Genomic DNA, 17,162 nt, shown 5'->3' with positions numbered 1-17,162 from the left:
AAACATTTAACACATTGATGTCTGAACTAAATAAAGGCCATTTGGGATAAAATTTGGATCACCTTAAAGTGAACAAAAAATAGATTTTACATTTTAAACAAACAAATAAAACACATAAATAAAAATAATCAAATAAATAAATCAACTTTTTAGGGTGGTACAGATTTATGGGGTTCAGTTTGAGTTACTTTATCTTTGTCTTTAAAAATCCCCCTTCATGCAGCCTTACAAGCTGAAAATATTTTCTGTTTTCTTGATTTTAGTCTGCATCATATTGAACAAACTGAAGCCTGGAGTAACGCGATTTGAATTTTAAACTGTATCACAGCCTCACGTGACACAGATTTCTGATTGGTTGATCAGGGTGGGAGGGAAAACTCTGTGGTTGACGTCACCAACGGGCCGGACTCTGCAAGCGGGAGAAGTGGAGAGGACGAGAGACTTTTGACGAGCGTTTGTCGTATTTTTTCTGCGTTTTAACAATCCGTGGGATGAATCTCCAACATTTTTTTGCTTGTCTGGAAAAGATTCAAGTAAAATCTTTGAAGTTTGAACGGTAAGTTTGCGATTTCTTTCCTCCAACTCTGAACTCAGTTGAATGCTAAAGGTGTTTTAAGCTAGCTCCGCCACTAATGCAGACGTCTGGGCTACTCGCGGTGGCTTTGGCTGTATACGTAATTATTACATTTTAAAAAGGTTAACTTGTGCTTTTTTAAATAAAAAAATAGAGACATTGAAGAGTTATTTGCAGTGCAGAGTTTACAGAATGAGCCTCGATATTTTTCCAACCAAACGCGTGCCGTGAGTTCTAAGTGACTGGAGACATTTTGCTCTTCAGTTAAGGGTCTGCAGGGTTCATCCCATTCACAGTGTGACGACACCACAGACCATTTCCATTATTGCAAACTTCAAAATGTACAGTTTCACTGTATGTTCAATTTTTACGCTGTAAAAACCTTTTATCTTGTTTAAAATATCATCTTGGAGACGTTTGGCCTGGCATGTCATCTTTTTAAACTGGTCATGGACATGTGTTTAAAGTAAAGTCATCATTAACTGCTCACATGTCTAGAAAGCATAATCTGAATATTTAAGTATGCATATTAGGGAAACATGTTCTCAGCCCTCTGTCAGTGGTGGAGATGTTTAGAGAGCACAGATGTAGCTAAGCCAACCATGTCAACACTGATATGTACGAGGATTTTAGTGAATCAGATAAATCATATTTAAAAACCTTTCCAGATCTTTTGTGCTGTAAAATGTGTGTACACGTTTTTTTCCCCTCTGATTCAAGGTGATCTAAATTCTACACGTGAAAATGAGTGAATCAGAACCCATGTTCCTCCACACTGCCATTATGGAGGTCCTACCAGAGCCACAAAAGACATCCTGGAAGAACATTTGCAGTCCATTGGAATAAATGGAGTTGTATGAGGATCTAGGATTCATAGAAGAGGCTGACTTGCTGCCAGCTTTGAGACCTGTTCAAGCCCGGAAAGGTCTTGCTCTTTGGAAATTGAAATGTGAGTCTCAAACATTACAAATGAGTTTTTGTAATGCACAGAAGTGGATATGAATATGAATGGGTAACACACTGACAGTACAGTGTAAACTTTATACACTTATACTGTTTGTTTGTCTTTTGTTGCAGACCAAACGCCAGAGAACAGCGCATCATCATCTGTTGAGACCTCACCAGCACAATCATCATCACTTTTGTTATTGTCACAGAAAAGTTCATCATCCACATCTTCCAGAAGCTGAGGACTGTACATACATTGACTGGGAGGACAGCTTTGAAATTCCATGGAGTAAGTTTTCTGAGGAATTTGTGCAGAGGGGAAAGGGACCTGGCCCAAGACTAAGGAAGGAAATGGTTTGCACTCTTGTTGCAGAAATGAAGAAAGCAAGACGTTTTTCCAAACTCTAAAAGGCTGCAGATGATGCAAGGAGATTGTATGTGGTAAGTAAAGTTTCAAGTATTAAATTATTCTAAAGGTTTTGTCATTGTACACTGTACATGAGTGACATGTTTACTTCATCCATTGTTCTGTCTTTAGGACAGTCTTGCTTTTCCCCAAGGAGGTTCATGCTGAGTTTGGACCGCTCCATCGTACACAACAACATTGCAGCACTGTGCCTGATGTTCAGAAGCTACTTCTGCTTTAACAGTCATTATCCAACTGAGCTGGCTTCAACCCTGGAGTTTCTGCAAAGGTACATATTTATGAGTGCTGTCATGCGATTGATTTTTGGGTGTGATAGTTAATCATGACTTGCAGTTAATTATTCTAATTAATCTTGTATTAATCTAACTCAGGGCTGCTCATCCCTGGTCCTTGAGATCTACCAGCCTGCCTGTTTTCCAACTCTCCATGAATTGCTTGCTGCTGATTACCTGGACCAGGTGTGTTCATTCAGTCAGAATGTGGAGACATCTGGTTGAGCTGATCAACAGCTAGCAGGGCTTGGAGATCTAGAAAACAGGCAGGGTGATGGATCCCAAGGACCAGGAATGAGCAGCCCTGGCCAACTTAAAATTTAGCTTTGAAAATTTTTATTTTGGGGTAATTTGATTTAAATAGCAAGATTGTGTCACATTAAAAGAAATAAAATACAATTTAAAGGGTGGCTTTATGAAGTTTTCTAAGTATAACAGACTTTTTTCCAACCTTTACCTTTGTACCTCTAAGTGGTAATTCTTCAGTCTCAAACAGAACAAAGACCTAAGCCAAAGTGCTCTACTTTAAAAAACTAATGGAAATATTCTGAACAATCCAAAAAATATTGACCACAAAATTCTTAATCATACCATAATATATATTCGTTGAAATATTTTATTCCACAGTTTGCCGTTCGGCACGATCAGCCCTCAGCGTCCCAATTAAGACATGGGTATTATTTTTCCCTTGTTAAGAGCCAACCATGCAAAATGTGAATTTTGATCATTTCTTAAATGTTTGATCTGGACTGTATCATGAAAAATGAAATGAAACAGATTTGAACCTTATTTGTTAAATAGTTAATGCCCATAGTATGCTGCATTTCAATTCTTTTAACTGAAACAGATGTCCTCTCAAGCAACGTGTGGCTGCTTTTAGGGATGACAGAAACGTAATCTTATGGTAGCATTATGCAGCTGCTTTTATAAAACTAGTTTGCTTCTAGCTTGAAGTGTTATCTTTGTTTGTTATGTGCTGTCTGTTATCAATTTACTCATGCCAGATTTTAATGTTCTTGTCTTACAGCTTATGTCCTGAGATGTGCCACTCTACCTGGTTGGGAACAAATTGAAGAGGCCAAGCTCAAGAAAGCCTTTGTCAGCAAATGTAGGGCCAGAACAGGTTCTAAGGCCACTGCTATGATCTACAGTATGCGGACTGGTTTCTCTTCCATCTTTTTTCTTATTTTTTATTCTTATTTTTTATCTTAATTTGGTTCTCAAATTGGTTAATGGATTTGGTAGACTGCAAGTTTCAGAGAATGTTTTTATCAGGTACTTTTTTACGTGGTTACATAATCTTGTTTTTTCCTTGTACCTCAGCAGTGTACCTGTCAGTGTGTTTGTTGTTTAAAATCTGGAAGTATTCAGAAGGTGGGGATGGCTGGGCACTCTCCCTCCTTCTTTCCACGTTCCACCATCCATTTTAGAAGAACATAAACACTCACCTGAGCACAGGTGTTAGCTCACCTTTGCACTAACAGTTTGCATGACTGAATGACTGAAATATTTCACACTAGTTGGTTTTAAGGCATAAGTATGCGTGTGAACACTATCTGTTTTGTGTACATGTCGACATGTGGACATTTTTGCAGCTAGCAGGTGTGTTTATAACATTTGAGTGTGTGTGTGGACAGGCTCCGCCCTTTTTGTACTACATTTGAACCGTACCATAATGATTAACAACCAGTAAACTTGTTGCTTTATGCTGCTTCATGGTCTTATCCCCCTTCCCCTCTTATTATCACCCCCTACCCCCCCCCCCCCCCCTCTCTAACATCCCTCTCTCTTCTTCCCCTCTTTCCTTTTCCGTCCGGTCCAACACCAAAGATTTTCAGACATGATTGAAATTAATAAAGTTTGGCCTCAATTACAAAAGGGGTTTATTCAGACATATCTTTGGTTTGTCTGAAGATTAATAACCCCTCTTGTTAAAGTAAAATCTGTCCAACACAAGAGGCCCTCAGCTCTCATCTGCCTGCCCAGCTGTTGGACAGGACAAGTTAGAAAAAAAGAAAAAAAAATCTGAAAGTATTCATGACCAGCATGTCAGCCACATTGAGTACGCCACGGTTCATGTACTTAATGCATTTAATATTTTAAAAAGTGTCTAATACTGCTACCACAATTCAAATGCTGTACTGATGATGGTGCTGCCCAAATAAAGTGTAAAGCATTTACATTTCTAGTATTGTTTTTACTGTTACTGTATATCAGTGGTCTCCCATCCTGGTCCTTGAAGGTCACTGTTCTGGATGTTTTAGCTGTTTTCCTGCTCCAACAGATCTGCTGCAGTGGTTGAATTTCCTGTTCAAGTTCTGCAGGAGGTGGTTAATCACCTGTTGATTCACATCTAAATTCTCTTTTCTTTCTCAAATATATCTCAAATATCATTCTCATTAACGGCTTTGTTAAGACATTGAAGAGAAATGATTAAGACATGAAAGAGACATCAGACAGACAACGATGAGATCTCTTTTAGGACTCATTCTTCTCAGATTTGTCTCATGAGCGTCTTAGGTTCGTCTCTCCCACTTCTTAATTATTGCTCTAACAGTTGTCTCAAATCAACCTCATTTGTCTCAGTGATGTCTTTTCTCATTATAGCTGAACTCTTGCTCCTAAGGGACCCTTAGGAGCAAGAGTTCAGAAGCAAATGATCACAGAATGATACAAATATGAGACGTTCAAACTGATCTCAAGAGACGAGATCAAGCAATATATGAGCAACAGATTTTTCCTATGGGTAACAAGGTTGGAGTCACAGTAACATTTGCTTTAGCAGTATCAATCTGTTTTTTTTTTACATAGTGCAAACAAGGTAGGAGAAGTTAAAGGTATTGCAAATTCCGTAACATGTAGCATGTTACAAACAAAAATCAGAGTTACTGTGAATAAAGTCTGACTAACTGATCTCTGACTCTTTTGTGTTGCTTCATGCTCCTCATAGTTTGGTGCGACTGATCCATGACAAAAGTCCAAAAATAGACTTTTCATGGATAGTGCGCCTTACAGTGCAAAAAAGCAGAATGGAGTGAAGCAGGGAGCCCCCCCCCCCCCCCCCCATTGTATTTTCTACCTACAAATACAATCTTTTTTCAACTTTTCGCCTGCGCCTGATTCACCCTAATTTGAATAAGGAAATACCAAGAAATGCAATTTTGAGCATACTTTTCTCTATATGTTCATCATCGTGCATAAAATGCCACAAGAACATGTTAAAAACACTAAGAATGCCATGGAGTGGGTCTTTAAATAGACTCCGAAAATAATATATCTGCTAGGATTTCAGAAGAGTATGTTAATGCATCAGATATGACTATTATGGATGTTATTCTTTCATGTTCTTTGTTGTTAAATGACTAAACAAATATATACCCTGACTTGTTAAGGGGCCTATGTTATAGTTTTTTAAGCCTTTTGGCGTAAACGTATTTGATAATATATTACCATGGCACACTAAAGAAATTTTTTTTTAAATATTAGTTATTTGCACTACTAATTTTGCTACCTGGAAGTAAGACGACTCAATCTCTGAGGCACCGCCTTTCGCTCCTTGTGGGCGCCGCCCATTTTCTGTTGGCCTCGGCAGTGTGTCTGCATTTCGTCCATAAAAACAATAAATTTCTATTGATTTTTAAAAAAAAACAAGATTTAACACAAATGTACATGAAATCAAACTAAATAAGTCTTACAAAGACAAAAGAAAATAAGACATGACATGAGTGTAAACAGTAAGATCATGGAATGATCAGAGAGTTTTGATGTACAGTCCATCTGCCCCATTTTTTCTTGAATTTGCCCTTCTCTCAATCTTAAAGCGAATCTCCACCACTATTTCAGTCCAGTCTGTGATCGTTGGTGGTTCTGGCTATAGCTATCTTCTAGTTATTGGCTTTCTTGCTGCAATTAGCAATATTTTCCCCAGATACTAATCTTATTCAGAGGTTTTACCCAGATGTATCACTAACTGAGTGAAGGGGAATGTATAGTGCGGAATATTAGGTAAAACATGATGGATGGAATGCCAAAAGGACCCAATTTGCAAACAGCTCCAGAAAACATGGGAAGGATTTGCATTTGCTGTATCCCATTGTCTCCAACATGTCTGTGGATCTGCGGATAATTTGCTTTTATTTGAAGGTGTGATAAAGAAGCGCACAAGATTTTTCCACCATTTCAGTGATGTGGTAGAAGAATGAGTTGAGTAGCATTCTTCATCTGAAACAGTGATGGACATTTTCTTTTTCCACTTTCCTTAACATAGAAATTTGTGTTTTTCTGACATGAAATCAACAACATCCGAACGTCTACAAAGATGGATGTCCATGTTGTGAATGTAAAATGTTTCTCTGCGGAGAAAGTGGGAGTGTGGGGGCGGTGCTGGCCGACTCTTCCTGGAAGGGGCGGTTCCTCACTTTGTGATGTCACAATGTGAGGGCCCACTCATTTTCATGGATCGGGATGGGCTGGTGCTCAGAGAGAAATGGAACAAAGGTTGTGTCCGAATTCCCACCCTGACCCCCAACTATTAAAACAAACTATGTAGTGCTGCACTGTAGTGCCGGGAATTTTTTAAAAGCAATTCGGACATCATGCTCACTGCTTTACATGAAGTCACCTTCCACTTTCGGCTTCTCCCATCAGGGGTCGCCACAGCGAACAAGTCGCATGGTAAATTTGGCAAGTGTTTTACGCCGGATGCCCTTCCTGACGCAACCTTCTCAAACCAGGCTTGGAACCGGCAGAGGTAGAGAAGGGAACAGGGAGCAGCCCGGAGTCGAAACCTGGTTTTACGGACGGAAGGCGCCGCAAACCAGCACGAGTTAAAAGTTAAAATCTAATTAAAATGAGCGTTTTGCAACGATTATTTATGAGTCCACTGTCTTATGAAGAATAAAATGTTGATGGCTTATCAAATTAATACAATTTTTTGGATTAAAAATGTTCCGACGCAATGCATTGTGGTCTATCTTCACCGATCTAGTGAGCATCGATGCACACTGGTTTTTCGCAGAGACTTCTGGGAAATTTCCAGGGTACTCGATTTTGGATTTGTAGATTCGGACGGCACTACAACATGGCGAACGCACTGTATAGTGCAGTATGTAGGGGTTAGGGTTGGAATTCGGACATACCCAAAATACTGCTTTGGGATTGTATTTCATGAGGAATTAACAATATAATACACCTAAAAGCCATAAATAGTTAATTTTGAATGACAATGGCACTTCTATTCTGCCAACAACACAGAGTCCACGGTTGGTGTGAATGGAGTTACAACCGTTCATAATGCGACCTTCCCAAAAATTAAACATGGGTTCCCATCAGTCAACGCCCACTCAACACGCCTGGCGTGGTTTCCTTCAAGTCAAGCTCATGTTTGTAACATCACAAAAAGCACAGCACTTGTAGCAGCTAAGCTGTCTCTCAGATGTATTAACTAGTCGCAGCGCGGGTAGTTATAGTTTGTCTGGTCAAGGGGGTCTGAAGGAGGAGGCTGGCGCGCGCCTGAAACTCGACCTTTCGTTGGTTGTCACATGTTGAGTGGAAATTTCCACTTCGGCTGCTGCTCGTCAGACGGAAAAGCCCTCGGTTCTTGTAGTCCGCCTGTGTGCCTCTGCCCGCCGCAGCCGCCGTGCCACTTTCTCCCATTCGGTAAGACCGTTAAACTATGATGAAACGCGAACCCTGCCGCTCTGCTCCGGCCGCGCTCGTAATTATCTGGTTAACTCCGACCACCATATTTGATGGGCTTGAAGTTGAAGCGCGCTGTTTGATTCGGAGGAGAGTTTCTCCGTGGAGGAGGAGGGAGGCGGCCGCGAGGGCCTCGTTTCTGTTGGCGGAGAAGCGAGTTCCTGCTCCATCATTGCTTCTCTGACACGTTTTAATTGTTTATTTGGTTGTTTGCTGAACACTTAATTTTTTAGCAGACATATTTGAGTCGGTGGCTGAAAAACCGCCACGCGCGCGGCGATTTCCTACAGAGTTCTTGTTTGTTTACTTTTGTTAATTTGTTTCCGAGCTGAGCTGTATCCTAAAGTTCCTACAGAAGGGGTTCCATCCATTTTTTCTAGCCACTAAGGAAGCACTGAAAGGGAAAGTTAGTGTCTCTCTTTATTTTGTTTACAGATAACTTGAGGAGGAAACGCTGCCTGCTGAAAACTCGCCGTTACATAGACTGAGTTGTGTAACAGGCGGTTAGCTTAATTTGTTTAGCAGAACAGCTCTTATGAACGTCTGTAGCTGATGTACAGACCTGCTGAAAAAGTGTTTTATATGATACCTGCGCTTGGGTTCCACCTGGTTGATGAAAAGAGGAGGTTTCCTTTTGTTATCTTTGGTGTTTTTACCTGATTTAGCCTCTGGTGTTGTGTTGCACAGTCAAGGAACTCACTGTCCTCAGACAGACAGACAGATGATGCTTCCACTCTTCTTGGTCCACATTGTTTCCTCCTCTCACTAAGCCTGTTTGGAATCATTGTTTCTCTCTAAAACTCTTATTTATTCAGGAAGTGTTAATGAGTTGATACACCACCCGCTTCCTGGTTACTTGAAGGTCTCCAGCTAGGAGGTGACAGTTTGGGACCAGATGCTGGCCTGGCCTCGATCCTATTTTTATAATGACTTATGGATCCAAAAATTGCCCATCTGTGATTATAAATACCCTGTTGCCACACAGAGAGGATTCAGATTTTTTCCATATAGAAAGCCCTTTTTTTAGTTCATTTGTTGTTATAAAACCTGACTGTGATCATAAAAGCAGAAGGAGTTCGTGGCTTGAGTTGGGTTTAAACAGACGTCTGGAGGGTTGTGACACCAAATGGTTGCCATGCTCAGCTGTGGCTGCAACCCCCACCCACACCTCCACCTTATACTTTTTCCCTCAAGCTTTTTAAATTCTGCAACCAAGTAAAAGTGATATTTTAAGTATACCGTCAAGTGTTAAACCCTTAAGTTTGCCCTGCATGTGGTGTTTTATGTGTCTTTTGTAGCAAACGGGTGAAACGACAACTGTGCTTTTGGTATTTTATGAAATATACTCTTATTGCAGCTTGTAGTCTGTACCCAAAAGTGTCTGTTCTTATAATTTAGTGACATTAATTTACAAACGGAGACTGGTTGCAATGCAGTGAAATCTGCATTGAAGACAGATTTGTGTTCCTTTTTTTTAATTGCTTTTCATTTTTGTTTGATTTACATTTTCATGCCAGCTCAGACTTAAACTGCTGTCAGCAGAGAAAAGGCTGTAGATCTCCGCCACCTACTCCACGGCTGTGTCTGAACCTGAATGACAGATGTAGGTTGAACCCTGCTGAGCAGCTGTTGGCTGTGGGGGGCTGCTGGGCTGGTGGTGGTCATGACGTCCGTGCTGAGTTGGCTCTATGAAGAAGAGCTTCTCAGTGACACGAAGATAGAAGACTCTGAGAGGCAGTGCCACGAAGGTTGAAGGCATTTGGCAGTTTAGAAATGCGGCTCAGTGTACAGTCCAACAAGCTGTTTGCTTTCACCGACTCGATCATATCATTTACGCGTGTACAGAAAAAAGAAGTATCCATCAGACGCCGGTTGAACCCGATTGCTTCAAAGCTTCAATTTTTTGTTTCTGATGTCCGTACAGGAAGAATCTTTTACTACACACCTTACACACTTTTCTCAGACAGACATAAAGATTTTTACACTTTTCTCTTTTGTTTAAACTCTCAACCTTCATAGAAAAATAAGTCCAGTATTATAGAATGAAAACAGATTTGATCGCAACCGAGGATTAGTGTAGATTTGGCGAACTGAACGCATTCTGTACAGGAGCTAAGGAGGAGATTGATTGACAAGGTCAGCAACCAATCAGGAAACAGAACACCGTGTGCTGTACTAAGTGTGTTTTTATGAATGCCTTACTAGGGTAGTTTCGTTATTCTTTAGCCAATTATATCTTATGAATAGATTGAAACTGGATTGTTGAGTTTAAACATCTTGGGAAATTAACTTTTTTAGAACACTAAAGCCTTGTTTCCACTCTGCGGTAAAAAGTACAGTCTAGTGTTTAGCGCCGGCTCACCACCTGGACCATGACAGTCCATTAGGCCACCAAGAACCGCTCCTCCGGAAGCTGTCAGAAAGAACACAGCGTGCTGGACGGACTGCCTCCATAACAGCAACATAGTCCTAGTTTACCCAGTCATGGTTCTGTTGTTTCATTTACTTTAACATCTCCAGCTTATGATATCACATGTGCATGGCATTACCTAGCAGCCAGAACGCAAGGGTTAACCGTCCCTGATGAAGAAATATTCAACCTTTTATCATTAAAAGTTCATGACTGAGCAGCCATGGCAGGAAAAAAACCTTTCTATGCCATATTTGTGGAAGTCAATTGTGAAATCCGTCTTACATAATGTCAAAAGGCTCTTTCAGTCTTTGTTAATCAAATTTGGCATGCAGTAATTGCATTGTATATGAATGTGCTACAACTATCTTTGTGGGGACTATAAGATGGGTTTTTTTCTCTCTAAACGTTTCACTGTTTTTTACTACTTTATCAGTTTTGCTGAAAAAAACGATGGATAATTGTGTGAATGTGGTTTTGAAAGTTGAGCGGAAGTTCTTTGAGGTTGAAAATGGCGTCACCTCCAGAAAGGACAGCTTGTCATTCGCCTTTTCCCTCACCCCACCAGCTTAGAGTCAAGGTTGAAACCTTGAGCATGAGAATGGGACGCCGGCGACACGACTGGCACACGAGCTGGCAGATCAATAGTGACTGATAAGACAAACGTGGAGTCTCCAAAAGCCTCACTGCGGGCTGCGCCTCATCAAGGTTATGTACAGAAGGCCAATATGATGTTTACCTTTGACCAACCTTTAAAGACACACAGCAATGTTTTATAGATGGATCCATTCTGCAACTCAATCTGGACAATTAATGTAATTGACTTAAAAAAGCTTTGGTGCTGTGACGCATCCTGGTATTCATTCCTTTTACCGTCTGAAGAAGAAGCAAGCAAAAGGGATGAGGGTCGGCAGAAGCAGAACATATCACGTGTTTGTACTACGTCACAGTGTGTTGTTGTCAACTTTGTGATGCTTGGAAAAAGTTGACGGCTGTGCTTTTTGAAGGGAAGAAAAACTGGCTTTTTCCAGGTCTGGAAGAGGAAATGTTCAAACACAGGGACTCAAGATGATGGATATAAAGCTTGAAGATTTTTTTTTTTAAATCCCTATTTCAGTAAATTTCTTTTAAAAATATTGGTGTTTATTTAATCAATTATTTCAGCATTTTGTCACATTTCTTGTAATCCTTTTGTCTTAATTCAACCCTAAAAGGGGACAGAAGCATGACGAAACAGTATGTTCAAGTTCCACATTGATTCCCATGTGAAAAACCCTTGAAGGCTACAAATAATTGGGTTAATAATTCAAATGCAAAAGGTAGTTGTCTTAACTTGTTAGAGCTAAATTACTCGCAGGTAAAATCTAGTCAAACGTGACTTTCAGCAGGTGGCCGCTTGTCTCTGAACCCTGTGGAGGAGCTCCACATCCTCAGAAAGGGAATACAGTCTGGATGTGATAGCAGCTTCATTTAGATCCAATTTTTTAGGCTTTAGGCGACATTTAAAAAAATAAAATCCACTGTTGCTGCTGGAGTTCTCGTTAAAACAGGAGGTGTACATTCTCTGGTGTTCATGTCGGGGCATCACTAAACAAAAGCTTGTGATTGTGTTGTAGTACTGGAGACTGATGTCCTGCTTTCTCCCGTCTGGGTTTAAAAACGACATTCACTGTCTGCTGCATCAACCATCATCTCTTTGCTGTGCAGTAAATGATAGTTTTCCAAATTGGCTGTGGGATCCGTCTGTGTGTCCAGACTAGAACAACTCCGTTTGAAAGGAGGAAACTTTTAGGATTCTTTACCCTTAGACCAGCAAAAGATTGATGCTGCTTGGGTTTCTATAGTTTGAAATGAAAATAGTGTTTTATTAATTTATGGAAGTGTTTGGCATAGTCTCTTCATTAAAAAGAAATTCTTAAGTCTCCACAAATGTTTTCACCTGTTGGACAGCAGCTTCATTTTTTGTTGGTTCAAATTAAATTGTGAGAAGAAAACAATTCTCATTGCAGATTAGAAGGGAAATTGTTTTAGCTAACAACTCATCTATGGATTATTTATTAACAGATTAGTCCAGATGGTTTTAAAAGTACCTAACAATGTTTTCTTCGATCAAACATCAGTTTGAATAGTGTAGCAGCAAAAATCTCTAGTTTGGAGTCGTCTGTATTAAAATTAAACCGCCTATAGCGTATACCATGTATATGATAATATATTACCTTAGGCTCACAAAAGAACAACATTTTTATATATTGTTTTAAATATTGTTTTTTTTCCCTCAGTTTTTTTCCAACCCTGAAGTAAAACCACTCGATCCCTGAGGCTCCACCCTTCTTTTTTTGTGGGTGCCGCCCATTTCATGACATCTACCTCAAGCCCGGCCTTGGCAGCGTGTCTGCGTGTCACCCACGAAAGCAAACATCCAAATCTTTGCAAAGATGGATTTGCATATAAAAAGAAAGCGTTTTTTGCCAACTCACCGCTAGCTCCATGGAGAACGTTGGGTGTGTTCACACCCAGGCGATTTTCACTGACGATGAGCGGAGGGAACATGCAATTTCATTCCCTGACATTAGATGGTGCTTAATGTAAAACAGAAATACTCCTGTACACAAGGTGGCGCTGCGCAACTTTACGCTTCTTAAAGTCGCTTTTCACTCAGAAGAAGAGAGCAAGTATTTACGCGCTTGTCAGAATAATACAAAGAAAACATGAATATTTCAAGCACCAGTAGCTCCAACTGGTGCTTGGTTCGGGGATATTTTAGAATGTCCGTCATTATTTCTTCGCGGCTGTGTAGACGCTACTTGACGTCTATCTTCTTCGCTGGTATGTGTGCTCAGCAAGGCAGTTTTGTGTTTGAGCGCCCCCAAGTTGTGTTTTACTGTAACTTCAGAGGCTCCAGACACGTGTGCAAAAGCGCCGTTCTCATTGGTCGAATAGATTTCGACGTGAGGCGTCAAAAAAAAAAAACGAACCCAAGGCGTGTTTTTTTTTTTGACGCGTGGCGTTTTTTCGCGTCGGTGTGCACACTCTCATTGGTGCCCTTTGTTTAGTCACGAGGCGTTAAACGTCGGCGAAAATCGCGCGCGAAATTCGTCCCGGTGTGTAAGGCTGGGGGCGGTACTGAAAGAATAGACTTTATAGAATGGAGTCTGTGCCCAAACTGCAGCATCTGCACCAGTTTAAATAAAATTTGATTTTGTTCAGAAACTGCATTCTTTCATTTGCTAAGAAGATTGTCTTAAAATGTGTGGAAGCTGTTTTTATGTGAAGATGTGACAGACTGTAAGCAACCTAAACGAGAAAGAACAGCATCATATGATGGACGTTACGTCACACAGCAGGCCCGATAACATTTGACATGGAGACGATAGTTATTTGCCCCAGAAACATGACATTCTTCAATAAACACCCGTTATCTTAAAAGGTTCCTTAGTCTGAAACATGCAGACAAACGTATTCGTTTAGTATTTTGAAACCTACTTAATGTCACTTTGTCATTGATTTACCAGAGGACTGTTTTTAGTCTCGTGGGGTTGGAAGGTCTGCTTAAGAAATAAGCCTTTCAGGTTCAGTTTTAGATCAAAGAATCAGGCTAACCAGGGTGAAGATGAGCTTTGCTGGTTCTGTTGTTTTTTCTTCTTTTTTTAGGTTATTTCTTGTCGAATTCATGTTATTGCTGCCTTAAACGGTGACAGAGAAACCTTTCTGTGGCCCCTTATTGACGAGGCGATGTAAACACACTCTTGGTTTGTTGTCTACAGAAATGACGTTATCTATCAACGTCAGACGTCTGCTTTATTGGAAATTGGGTAAAGATAGGGACTATTTCTTAATCTAACAAAAGCAAACTAGGGTGAGCCTTATGTACTGACTGAAGGCTGTACTTTAGAATATGATCTGAATAGTTTCTGCTTTTTTATGTTTTAACTTTGTCCAAACCTCTGCACGTTGTGATGTTTAGGCAGCAAGTGGTAGTCTATCAGAACCCACTTAGAGACCCAAGTAAAGTCAGCGGCAGCGGCTGGGACCATCAAACATTTGCACAGGAAGGCGTCTGACAACGACAAAGTGTTTTTAGTCCACCTTTACATAGAAAAGGATGTGTTTTACTTTGTAAAACACAGCATTTGCAGTGAGCTTCCTCAGCTCTACTCCTTTCTGTGCTGTAAGTAGATACATCTTTTTACAATATTTCACTGTCTGGTAACAACGGACTGTGTGGTTCCCCTAACTCAAATGTTTGTTCGCAGAGCAGGAGGGTCTCAAACTGTGAAGTTCTAGAATAGATTGGGGTCTATATTACATATTTGAATGTCTTTTTCTTTCCCACTGGTGATGCCAAAGTAGCCACATTCTGCTGTACCGTAAATACATCAGCGCCTACTTGCCACAAGCTGGTACTAAAAGTATATTTAACTTGTACAATGTTTGACCTCAGAAACATCCCCTAAACGTTTGCCTGGAATGTCGATGGGCCATGAAGTTTATAGAACTCTCCCTGCAATGTTGCAGATTTTTCTGCTTTCTAGTTACACTTGATATTGTCCAAGAATCTCTGTGATTACCCATACTGTACTGTATTGGAGCTAGTACATTTCCATGCACAGTTCAGCAGTTCTCAGACCCTTTGGGTTGAAACTGGTGCTCCGTTTGGTTTTGTCTTCACGTCTGAACATGTTCCAGGCGAGGAAAGCCTTGAAAAGGTTCCTAAATAAACCGTGCAGCTCAGAACTTGGTTGCTGCCCGCTGGTTGCATGAGTCAGACGCTGCTGCAGTCCCTCACATGCTGCGCTGGTTTGTGTAGCGTCTGCCAAGTTAGCAGAGATAACGAGCCCCACTTTGACACAAACATAACCTTGAGCTCAGTGACATCTCAGTGACTATATGTGATTGGTCGGCCTTTGGTACGTCCTCCACTCCACCCTCTCCACCTGGGTGTGTGCAGAACACGCTAACTGTAGAAAAGAGACAACAGTGTGATGGATGAACCCGCAGACACTGTCATTGATTTGAAATCGGGTCAGTTTAAGGCATAATGTGGTTTTCACTGTTGCCGATGCCTTCAGTGTTGCTAATGCACAAAATGCTGTTTTTTCTGCACTTCTGTTTGGGCTTTTGCAACATGCTATTGATTGAGAGTGAGGCCTTCTCCTTCGAGCAGACATGTGTGGACATGTGGGTGTACATGTTGGCGATAGGGCTGGCGGGTTGAGACCATAGAAAAGGAGGAGCACAGAAAGTTCATAGGCTGGCTGATGCCCGGCCCCCTGCATTTAAAACCCGGCCTTTCTTTACCTGAGTTACAATTGAGTCGCAGCTCTTTACTCATCCGCTTGCTTGTCATCTTCTTTTTTACACGCCCTTTCAAAAGAAGAAGGGATTAAGGAGCCTTGCTGGAACTAAGGACGCCTCTTTAAACTGCTTTAAGGCCTGTTTTGAGTGAGTGGACAATAAAGGTTTTCTTTACTCTCTTCCTTTGACCAAGCTCGTGTTTGAGTGACAGCAGGATTTGCGGCGTAGCTTTGAGGAAACTCAACAGTTTGGAAGGGCTGCTGTTCTCATTTGCAGCTGACCTTTTTACAAGACAGGTTTTTGCAGGGCGACATTGAATGGAATTTTACTGAAGGCTGATGCAATAGGGAACTTGCACATTTTTGTATTTTGTTGTTTAATTTTTACATGTTAACTTAAACATTTAAAAGTAACAGACGTAAACTTGAGGGTTGCCTCGTTTATGTTCTGCTGATAAAAAACTTCTTGTTTTCTGTTTTTGGGTTTATACCACATGTTGGTATTTACTTGTTTTGCATTTAAATATTTACAAAAACAATTCCTAAATATTGAAATGTTAAAGCGAAGTCTTTCTGGACATAAGTGGGAATCAAAAAGTAATTGAGAAGCATCTCGAATCTTTTTGCTACACGCAACATTTGTGCAGTCCAGTTCAAATGTTTCATCTGTGTAGGAACTAAATCTGCACTTTCCACTTCAGATTTATTTGCATGAATTATATCCTTTTTATTAGTCTACAGTTGGTGGTTTTTTTTGGGCCATCCTGTCAGACAGGTTCATCCTCTTGCCAGCCAAAGATGACCCTCCTGCTGTTCCCTTGCTGGGCTCACAGCAGAGAACAACGCAGTGAGATTAGCTGTACCTGCATGTGTGGTAGGAATTCTTGTTTAAAATGCTGTATGAAAGCCTCTTAATCTCTGTTGACAGAGTTTACTTGTCAGCAACGCACAAACGCAAAATGGGCTGTCTATCAGTAACTCAAATATTGGCTGAAAGATCTGGTCCTGTGGGTCAGTGCGCCTCAGTCTAGGCAGGGTGGGGTCCAAGTCTGGAGAGTGGTTTTCTTTTTTTGCTAAAAGTAAAATTTGTTGCTGATCCATCATTGCTTGTTGACTGTAAACATGAACTGTTATAAAAACTTTATGTTGCTTGAACAATCTCTTAGAGGTTTGAAAAAGAAACCGAATCCGAGTTCTTCCCATTCCCCTCTGGCTTTTCTCTATCCCTCCAGTTGTAGGGCATGGGGGTGTGCGAACTCCGAAACAGTTTTTTTGTTGGGGAAACCCTCGCGGCGAAGGGCTCTGTATCCGCGTTGTGCCGCAGAGGAGAAATGCATTTTTTTACGTGAGTGCACTCTGAAGCACAGAAGTTTACATGTAAATATACAAGTCATGACTTTTTGTTTTAGCGTGACTTTTAAAAATGATTACACTTTTTCCTTTTTTTAGAGCACTGGCAGCTACTCGCTAATGTGGATGACCGCCGGCTATTGATGATGTCATCTAAAGTGGGAGTGACGTTCGATTTAGAAGGCACTAT

The 17,162-nt window shown here is 40.8% G+C and overlaps 1 protein-coding gene and 1 long non-coding RNA gene across 4 annotated transcripts in view; both read left to right on the top strand.

Annotated features, from left to right (window-relative positions):
• Positions 1–381: 381 nt before the first annotated feature.
• Positions 382–3,654, top strand: LOC105355696. Its single transcript, XR_002872828.1, has 6 exons — positions 382–556; positions 1,295–1,523; positions 1,652–1,811; positions 1,896–1,963; positions 2,061–2,217; positions 3,249–3,654. It is a non-coding gene; the product is annotated as an uncharacterized LOC105355696 (long non-coding RNA).
• A 3,982-nt stretch (positions 3,655–7,636) lies between these two features.
• Positions 7,637–17,162, top strand: part of slc38a4 (solute carrier family 38 member 4) — a 28,395-nt gene continuing 18,869 nt past the window's right edge. The window contains exon 1 of one of the 3 annotated variants that reach the window (XM_011490891.3): positions 7,637–7,879. The gene's annotated coding sequence lies outside the window, so the exon portion shown is untranslated. Of the gene's footprint in view, positions 7,880–14,278; positions 14,497–15,633; positions 15,771–17,162 lie in introns of those variants that run through there. The other 2 variants (XM_020714244.2, XM_004082879.4) reach the window with 2 other exon arrangements.

This window comes from Oryzias latipes, chromosome 23, assembly GCF_002234675.1.
Source record: "Oryzias latipes chromosome 23, ASM223467v1".
Lineage (NCBI taxonomy): Eukaryota > Metazoa > Chordata > Actinopteri > Beloniformes > Adrianichthyidae > Oryzias > Oryzias latipes.
The sequence above is the reverse complement of the archived record's forward strand: the minus strand, read 5'-3'. Positions and strand labels throughout refer to the sequence as shown.